Raw genomic sequence first — 9,022 nt, forward strand, 5'->3', positions numbered from 1 at the left:
GAGAGAATAATGCAAACAAATGCCTTAATGCCAAACCAATGGGTAAATGCAGAATTTGCAGCAAGTATAAGCAGACAAAAATATAAACTAACATACTCAGTGACTTTCTAAGAATAACAGGAAGTTTTCCAATGTGTTTTGAAGTAAGGAAGCAAGTGTAATATTCATGGAAGGATAATTTGTGTATGGCTGACTGTATTGGGAAGTTATTCCAAAGGCCTGATAAGTTCACTTGCTACTGCTAGTAGTTTCAGCCTCTGCAGAGCTCTAGAATAATCCAGATCATATTAAGAATTACATGAATTAAAGCAGAACGTCTTTATGTTCGTACTGCTTTTCTGATGCAAATACTTTGTTCCAAAGAGCTCCTGCTTTTTTCCACCTCCACCCTCTCCCCCAGTAGTGCATATCTTCTACTCTTACAGATTTCCAGCCCTCACCGAAGTGAGCCTGGCCAACATGGAGGGTCCAGCTCCAACTTATCTCCATTGGCCTCCTTATTCAGGGCCACGTAATGAGAAATTCTGGGCCAGAATAAAGAGCCTTAGAGCTGTTCCTACTTCCCTTCTCCCCTGAACTGTATACAGAGCTACCTAACCACCCTCCTCAGGAGACTGCAGCATCCATCAAGGAGACATGACTTACACAGTGTCTAAACCAGAAGCCTCCTACAGGTACTACTTGTCCTTTATGCTCAAAGAAGAGGGTATGCTTAGAAAATTATGAGATGGGCTTAGACATGTGAAAGAGGACAGCATGTAAAAGGTAGCTCACTAGACAGTGAGTCTTTACTACTGTTAATGTGCACCTAACATCTAGTTTGCTACAAAATCTGTACAATTATTAGGCTGAAAAGGGTTCCTTGGCTTGCCCCTACTAGAAGACAGTGGAAATTAAGCCTTGGAAAAATAACTAGCAGGAGTATTTCTGGGAATTAACAGCTTTTGGTGGAAGTGTACATTCTGGAATACTGGAAGATCACCTGACATCTCATATTCTGGTGTAGTGACAAATGTCAATCCATATGTGAAGCAGTAGTTGCTCACTGAAATGGAAGTATGCATCCTGTATCCCTCTGAGTCATTGCAAAGCTAGTAGTAGCATCTAACTCTTCGGAATATCTTCATTGGCTTTCCTAGGCTGCCTCTCTTGCAGGGCATGAAGCTGAAGTAAGCTGGAAGACTATGATCATACAGAAAACTTACTATGTCTTCCTCCTTGGCAAAGGCACAATCTTGGCATTGCCCTATGACGACTGCTAAGGCACAGAGTGAATATGACTTTTCATGTTTTAAAGTTTTCAGTCTCTTGCAGAGAATCAGAGTGTATAGTTCAAATGCTTTGTGTGAAAAGCCTCCTAAAACTTCTGATTTAGAGTACAACAAAAATCCAAAGCCGCCCTACAAGTAAACCCTAGAAGACTTGTTTGTTATCTTTGACAATTTCGGTTGTACAAATACAGGATTTTAACTTGATGTTCTCAGTCTACCACAAGTTGTTTGCTCTGACAGCTGAAGGTATGAAGCCTCTTCAGTTATGACCTAAGGTGGTCTCAAGATCTCAGGAAGGTAAGCCTCTATTTGGCTGATGTTTGTGGGGAAATCCATAGCTTATTTTGTATACTGTGCTGGCAGCTACTGCATAGTGTTTTGTGCTATGTACTTCAGGAGAGAATCTACAAAATGGACTTTACAACATTCTATCCTTGTCATAGGACCTGTCGAAGGATACATGAGTTAGGCACAGATTACATGAAATAGGAAATTCTCTGAACTGATATTTTGGTAGGAAGCAATAGGATTTGCTTTTGGACAACACTACTTTAAAGATGGAAGGTATATCTTTACTCACTTGCCATGTATTTCTCATTAATATTCTGATCAGGGCAACAATTTAATTCATTGAGAACCATCATCCAAAAAGCACTCAAATTAATGTTTTTAAATAAAAAAAAACACTCTGGAAAAGGTAGTTTCTGTCAAACTTAAATTAAAAAAAATGGGTTATTACCAGCTTTTTTTCCTTTTGCCAAATCAATTAGGCTCTGTTCTAATAAACCTAGCAGTATATAGACATGACATAAAATATCTCCTTCCTTTCTTCTCCCTTCCATTCTGACAAGGACGATTATAGGGAATCAGTGAAGGTGCAATTGTGGATTTGTCTCCTTTTTCATCTTTCTCTCCTGACTTTTGATCTTCTCTTCTACTTTCTAATCTTGCTTAATCTGCTTCTTCCACTCTTTAGTTGGTGTGAAGGCTTGAAGGATTAGGTTTTAGACTAAGAATGAACATAGAAGGAGCAGTAGAGAATGAACATTTAAGACCGAATGATTCCCCCAGATAGTTTGTAAAATACCCTTTACCTAGCTGGGACCTTGATGTTCATTCATAACTCTGAGCCTGCTTATATGAAAGCACTTTGGTATACAGACATGGTTCTGCTCTACATTGTGGTACTTTTGTCATGTTTCAAGATGTACAGAATGCTGAGAATTGGGGTAACACTTTCAATTTTAAGCCTTGGGCAGGAAATCATTTTGTCCTGCCAGGTATATCTTGAAGATCCACTTCTAAAGACCTAAGGGCAGGGCTTTTGAAAATATGCATAAAAGGCCTATGAGGACTTAATAGGCAAAATACCTATGAAGGCCTTGTATGGTAGCCAGCTAATATAACTTCTGTTTGAACAAGCATAGTGATCCTGACCTGCAGCCCCTGTACACAGAGGAGTAATCAATCCACAACTGAATTAACATAAGCAGGCACAGGCTGTGCTGCACTGCACAGATTCCCCTGCTCAACAGCCCCTCTTGCTCTCCACCACCCTACCCCAAGAACAAACCTTAAGCTCTTCAGTGGTATAGGGCTCTATTTGGCCACAATTGTGCATGTGTGATGGGTAGAATCACAGGAGGGAGCAAAGCTCTTCTCAGTGGTGCCCACTGACAGGAGAAGAGGCAACAGGCACAAGTGACAGCATGTGAAACTGCCTGAACACAGGAAAATACACAGAGAGGTTATGGAGTCTCCATCCTTGGAGATGCTCAGAACCCAACTAGACACAGCTCTGAGCAACCTGCAGTAGCTGATGCTGCTTTTAGCAGGGCTTGCAGTAGATGGTCTGCAGAGGCCCCTGCCAGCCTTGGCCATTCTGTAATCCTGAAATTCTTGGAGGAGGTGTAATTCTATAGGGTTTTTCCATTAGCTTCATGGATATTATTTGTATACTTAAATGGAATTCAACAAAGAAATCAGTCATGATCAAAGCTGAGCCAAAGCAAGAAAGAAACTGACAGTTTCCTTTCTCTTACCTTAAACTGACCTTACCAATGGGCTTGCTGATACCTGCCTGCTGTAATGCTTAATGTGGCAGCTGGTTCTTTCCATACATCTTGTCAAAAGAGCTCTTCTATGAGTTGCTCTGATCTACAGCACTGAAACATGCTACCGTTTAAAAAGTACTCCCAAAATTATATGATTAAGTATAAGCAATCTTACCTGTCTTGTTTTTTATCTAAAATGCTACAACTTTCAGGCTTTAAGTTACTGCATGCAAGATGATGTCCCGTGTGTGCTGGCCCATAGGGTTACAAGACAAGGACTTGTTATCTGAAATGTCACTAGTGCCTTTGATCTTTTTTTGAAAGATGGGACCATTAAGGGCAAAAGAAATGGGATAGCATAAGTGCATGGAAGAAAACTTGCTGTGCCCATTCCTCTGTAGAAGCATCTTTTATTAAACAGAAGCGTGCATTTTTGTTTATTCTAGCAGCTCTTTTTCATATCATCTTATTACAAGTTGAAAAGAAACTAAAAATAATTAAAATTTTGTCCTATGATTAATGTAAGTAACACAAAGCTTGGTGCAAATAGTGCTCTTTACAGTTCATACAGTTGTTCTCTAGTGAGTTGAACTTAAGCTAACATCTAATCTTGAAGCCTTCAGTGGTGATATTTTTAAATTTCAGAGATGGTCAGGATTAAGTTACTGGTCATGAATAAAAAAGCTCATTGTAGGAAGCTTCAGATGCCTTGGCATTTTGGTTTCTTCCAGTGAATCTTAGTAAAGATCAGTGAAGCTTAAACTGTACATGAGCTTTTCTCATCTCCTGTTACATGAGAAACCCGCAGGAGAAATAATACAGAGCTTAGGTTTTACTGTTCAGTGCTGAACTGCATAGATTTTGTGAGGCTTCTAATCCCTGCCATTCCCCTCCTTCCTGAGTTTATCCCATCACAGTGCAATGCAGTTCTGCAGGCAGCTGTCTGAGGAGATTTCTGAGCTGTGAAGAGGAATACTGGGTAAAATCAGTATTCAAATGTTACGTGTAACAGCTTATTCAGTTATTCTTTTGTGCAGATGGGAGACTATTCAGCAGAAAATAACTCTTTAGTGAGGAAAATTCACAGCCTTTTTGTCTTTGCAGGCATTAAAGGAATGATACTTCATGAAATAATATGAAACTCCATGAAGTTCTACTGCTTTGAGCAGGAGTTTGTGTTAGGTGACTTCCTGAGCCCCTTTCCAACCTGAATTATCCTGTGATCCTATTTTTAAACTGCCTTCAATGGGTAACTAAATTTTGCTTATGCCTTGTAGCATTTGTGTTTTATACTACAAGCCAGGCATGCTTAGCCACTGCCAAGTAATAGTCTGTAATTCATAGGGAAGCCTGGAGATTTTAACATGATCTCCAGAAAGCTATGCTGCAGACGTGTGGGAAGCAGCTGCTCCTTAAGGAAGAAGAGGATTTCTCATCGTTCTGTTATTTGTCTCTTTCAGGTCTATAAAGAATAAAAGTTGTAGCTATTCCTAAGGAAAATTAAAAACTAGCTTATTTGGAGATTTGTGTGGTTTCACTGCCCTGCTGTCTACTTAGGAATCTGCTCCTTCTTCTTAAAGTTACTGTGGGGTTTTTTCTGGTTTTATGAATTTAAGATCAGTTACTAAAAAACGATTCTCTTACAGCTGTATGAAGTTAATGAAATCTATATTATTGTTCTAGTGGATCAAGAACAAAGAGCACTGAAAACATACTTTTCAGTCATAGAAGACTATAATTTACACGGAATTGATAAACTGACTTTTCTTCTACCTTAGTTCATGGAGCGGTGGTGTTACAGGCTTCTACCTAAGTTTTAGAGTTGCATAAAGTATCAGTGAGATTAAATGAAATGCAGTGCCAGTTCTGCTGTTACATACAAATGCTCCCTCTTTTGCCTTGAGTTCCAGAAATACTTTGCTATACTTAGACAACTCAGTGTTATATCAGGTTTGGATTCTCTTTTTAATGGTTCTCTCATAATTGCCTATAAAACTTTTAATGCTAATGTAGGAAGCATAACATTATGAAACTGTCATTCTGATCTTAAAATCTGTGTAACAGGAAAAAGCTTCTGTCAAAGAGTCCACGTATAAGCTGTATAGTAAAACTAGCTGGCTCACTGACTAAATGTTAATGTGAGATGATTCAAACAGAAATTCAATATTCTACCTATTGAAAAAACAGCCAGATTTATGCAAAACAGTTGTCACGGCCTTTTTTTTGTTAGATAAAGCACATTGCTTTTGAAACTAAAACAGATTTAAAATAATGATATTTAGAGGATGTGAGGGAGTGCCTACAACACTAAGTTTCAATATGCTGTGTTTTAGCTCCCTACCTTAAAGGTGCAGAATTTTTTTTAAATTTTCTTCTGTAGAACCAGTATATTGCAACATGTTTAATTTCAAATGCATTAACGTTTCAATAAAAAATAAACCTAACAGCAGGAGGTTAAAAGTACTTGGAGCTGCCATTTTTAAAGAGCTTGGGATAGCAGGAGTGCCTAAGCAATTCTGCAGGCATGTCAGTACTTCAATATAGTTGTTATAGCTTTAAATCTTACTGACTTCAGTCTTTTTCAAAAGGGCCACAAACAGTCCAAATCTGAATATCAACTAAATGATCAAGTGTCATTTTGATACCAATGAAGAAGTGCTACAGGCTTTTTGATCACTGGATGAGGAGTTGAGCTGATAAAATGCTACTTCAGAACACTACTTTACATTGCTTTCCTCATTACTGTCCCTGAAGGCAGTCAGCATAACCAATAGACCCCTCATGTTTGTTTTCCAAACTCATGCTTCATCTCTGACAATCATTGTCAAAAAGATTGGAATGCTGGAACATACTCATGCATACTATCATAAAACCAATGTGAAACATTGCACTTGGAATTGATCCAAGTCCAACAGTTAAGCCATAGATAGCTATTTCCAAACTGACTATGTTTGGGATATTGCCAAATACAACAGAAGTGCTCTTGTGGCTTCCTTGCATTGCTTCAATCTTGTAAGGTTTGATGGTTGTAGTGTAGCTCAGAAATCAGGCCTTTGAGGAAACTTCATGGAAAAATATATTTAAGTACTAACCACCTTAATAAAATTATACAGCTCAAGAGGTTTGCTTTTGTGTTATGAAGATTGATTTGTTATTTTTCTGTTCATGCTTGTTGTTGCTGATACTCTACCATCTCCAAGCTTTTGAACAAGCTTTGACACCTGCCAAGGAGGATCAGCTGGTGTTGGGGATCTCTTTTGCTATCCCAGGGGAAAGCATGGACAAGTTGCAACTTGTTAAATATCTATACAGTCAGCCTTAGCTTTCCAGCAAAACTGTTCCTGTTCTGAGCAAACTGCTTGGTCTAGTTGCAGGGGGATGTGATCAGTTTGCCACTGAGCTTTTCACACAGTGGGATTGTAGTGCCTGATGCTGGCTCAGGTTACCTCCTCTGCTCTGCTCCTCTCTTCTTGCACAATCCCCTCTCTTATGCCATTTCAACAGCTTCTGTGACAGCCTTGTCAACCACACCGGAACTGCTTCTGGGTAAACTGCTGCTGCAAGCTGATGCTTATGGAATGCTATGGCTGCATTAGCTGTTCTCTGCATAGCAAAACTCTAGCAGAAAGGTGCTCCCCCTGTGACTTCTAGTGCCCTAGTCTAGAGGTGGAGGAAAGAACAGCTAAAGAACTGCAGATGAAGGGAGTTAAGGAGGAGCTAAAAGGAGAGAGTGGAAAGAAAAGCGTAAGCAGCAAGGAAGTTGCTGAAAACTTATAGGGAAGAAAAGCAGGGTAACAGGGTAGGAGTGAAAGGAGGAAAAAGAATGAATATGCAGGTTGAAAAGCTCATCTCTCAAAGCAGATTTATCCAGCTTGAGGCACTAATGTCAACAGTGCTACAAACTATGCCCTCTATCAGTTCATACTATTGCTTGAGTATTTCAGTTACCTTCTTGTTTTGGTTGGGAGGAGATTCACTGTGCTGTGAATCTGAATACCAAAATTTGACACACACTATGGATTCTAGGATTTCACATTAAGTGATGATAGGTTTGAGGGAGTGTAACAAGACTAGAACACCAAATATTCTTGGTAAACTTATGTAAGAAACCTAATCTAGTGGGTTTTTTTATTTAAAATACCAAAATTAAATGTGGATAACATAATTAGGTGGTGTATCACAGTAAAGTGTGCCTTTTTGCAAGCGTTCATATATTTTTGGTGAAGACATAAGTTTCATGATCATATTGAATACTAAGGCAGAAAAACTTCCTTGCAGCAGGAGTGATCTTGAAGGCAGCTCTTGTAGCAAGCATGTAGGACCCTTTTCTGACAACTGTGAAAATCAAAAAACAGTGTCTGTTTTATGGTTGCAAGAACAAGCTTTTTATACTAACAACAGGCTGTGTTCTTCATAATGAAAATCTGGTTAAAGATGAATTTTCTTAAACTAGACTGAAAGTAGCCAGCAAACAATTTCTAAGTAAGAATTAGGGCAAAAATATAAGGATTGCGCAGAGTAAATCAGGTGCACTCATCTCTAAGAGGCTGCCTTCTGATTATTTTAGCATGAGTTTAATATTTTGTCTCCATCAGAAAGATTGTGTGGTGTGAAAATACTTGTTAGGTTGCAGCCTCGCAGCATACTGAAGGAAAACTGCCTGGGTTAGTTCTGAATGGGCAGAAGCCATCAGAGTATGTTTCCTGGGCAATTCCTGTTACTGCATCTGCAAAAGCTGTGGTGCCCAGGTATTCCTACTATCTCTGAAAGGCAATTGCAGTCATGTGCTGCATATCTTGTCTGCTATGTGGCCCTGTTGACTCTCCCCGCAGCTGGGACCAGTCTCCACAGTACCTGAATTGCTAATTGCCTCTGTAAAACACCCTGGGGAATTGCAACTGGATTGTGATGGATATTCCCAATATAGTGTGTCCATATGCTTGCAATTAGTAGTGAGAAAGATGATAAAAACAAGTAATGTTCTGTGATACAAGAGAATGCTACAGGGAACCTTAGCAGTGTTCCTGTAAACTTGTTCTAATGAGGAAATCGGGGACACCCTTCCCAGCTTCATTTTGTGATATTAAGCAGATGCCTCCTTCTGCCTCACTCCACTCTACTGTACATGGCTTTTTCAGCTATTCAGAAGTTGTCTTTCTCTGAAATAAAACCTGTCATTATGCTCAGATTAGCATAAAATTTCAAAATATTAGATCCCCTGCAAGAAGGGTCTGACATAATCCGACACTCATCTAGCTATGCATGTATACAGCCTTCCTGCAGGAGAGGGAGTTTTAAAAAAGGAGGTGTGCAACAGGGAAAGTATTTTCAGTTTGGACTCTACCCCCAAAATGACCCACTATGTTCATATGCCTCATCAGTGGAACAGGGCCCATTGAATAGATTTTTATCATTTTACAAGCATCATTTGACAAGATGGAACTGCACCGCTTTTTGAATCAGATCACCAATGTCTAGCTGTCTCATTTATAGTGGCAGCTTTTGTACTCAATACAGGCACACAAACAGAACAATGCATTTAATAATAAAACTTCTGAGAGTCTGAAACAAATACCACCCCCTTTATTTTTCTGTTTGCATCAGCCACACAAATAATATTAAAGAGAAAATCTATACAGTAGCAGCAGGAAGCATCTGTGGTACTCTGTCATGTTGTGGGTTTACTAACTGTCATGC

Source organism: Manacus vitellinus, unplaced genomic scaffold, assembly GCF_001715985.3.
Source record: "Manacus vitellinus isolate BGI_N305 unplaced genomic scaffold, ASM171598v3 scaffold_5_pilon, whole genome shotgun sequence".
Taxonomy (NCBI): Eukaryota; Metazoa; Chordata; class Aves; order Passeriformes; family Pipridae; genus Manacus; species Manacus vitellinus.